Source organism: Suncus etruscus, chromosome X (genome assembly GCF_024139225.1).
Source record: "Suncus etruscus isolate mSunEtr1 chromosome X, mSunEtr1.pri.cur, whole genome shotgun sequence".
Taxonomy (NCBI): Eukaryota; Metazoa; Chordata; class Mammalia; order Eulipotyphla; family Soricidae; genus Suncus; species Suncus etruscus.
The window spans coordinates 70,876,907-70,877,633 of NC_064868.1; the positions used below are offsets into that span (position 1 = coordinate 70,876,907).

At 38.7% G+C, this 727-nt stretch overlaps 1 non-coding gene across 1 annotated transcript; it reads right to left on the reverse strand.

Annotated features, from left to right (window-relative positions):
- Positions 1 to 307: 307 nt before the first annotated feature.
- On the reverse strand, positions 308 to 498 carry LOC126000013 (U2 spliceosomal RNA). The gene has a single exon (XR_007492417.1). It is a non-coding gene; the product is annotated as a U2 spliceosomal RNA (small nuclear RNA).
- Between the last annotated feature and the right edge of the window lie 229 nt (positions 499 to 727).

The following is a 727-nucleotide window of genomic DNA, read 5'->3' on the forward strand; positions in this document are numbered from 1 at the left end:
CTCTCCAGCCCCCAGTTTTCCCAACTATTGAGAGGCTTTCCATGCTTAAATTTATATTTATTGCCCCTTTATCATGTATTAGCTGATCATATGCCCTAGGGTGGTGCCTCAGAATATTCAAATCTATTCTATTTACCTTAGGGTTTTGTCTTTATTCCAATACTATTCTGTTTTAGCAACTATTGATTTAGAGTATAGTTTGGAGTTAGGGGAATTGATGTATCCCATCTTTTTCCCAAGGATTGGTTCAGCTATTCGTGTAGGTTTCATATTCTATATGAATTTCAGGTGTGTTTGATCTATTTTTTTTTTGTGCACCATTCCCGGAGGTACTGCAATACCGGGTCGATGCGCGGAGCGGACGGAGCAAGCTCCTCTTCCGACTCCCAGCTCCAAAAATCCATTTAATATATTGTCCTCGGATAGAGGACGTATCATATACTAAACTGATAAGAACAGATACTACACTTGATCTTAGCCAAAAGGCCGAGAGGCGATGATCTATTTTTTTTAATGTAGCATGGGTATGTATCCTTCGGATTAGAATACAATATATTGCCACTTTAGTGGAGTTAGTCTTCCAAATTCGAGAGCAGAGTATGTGTTTCCATTTCTTTGTTTCTCCTTTTATTTCTTGAGGCAGTGTTCATGAAGCATTTGTTTTTCTCTGGGCACATTGATCTGGGGTAAAAAAGGATTTTTGGAGTAAAAAAAGATCTCTCTGCAG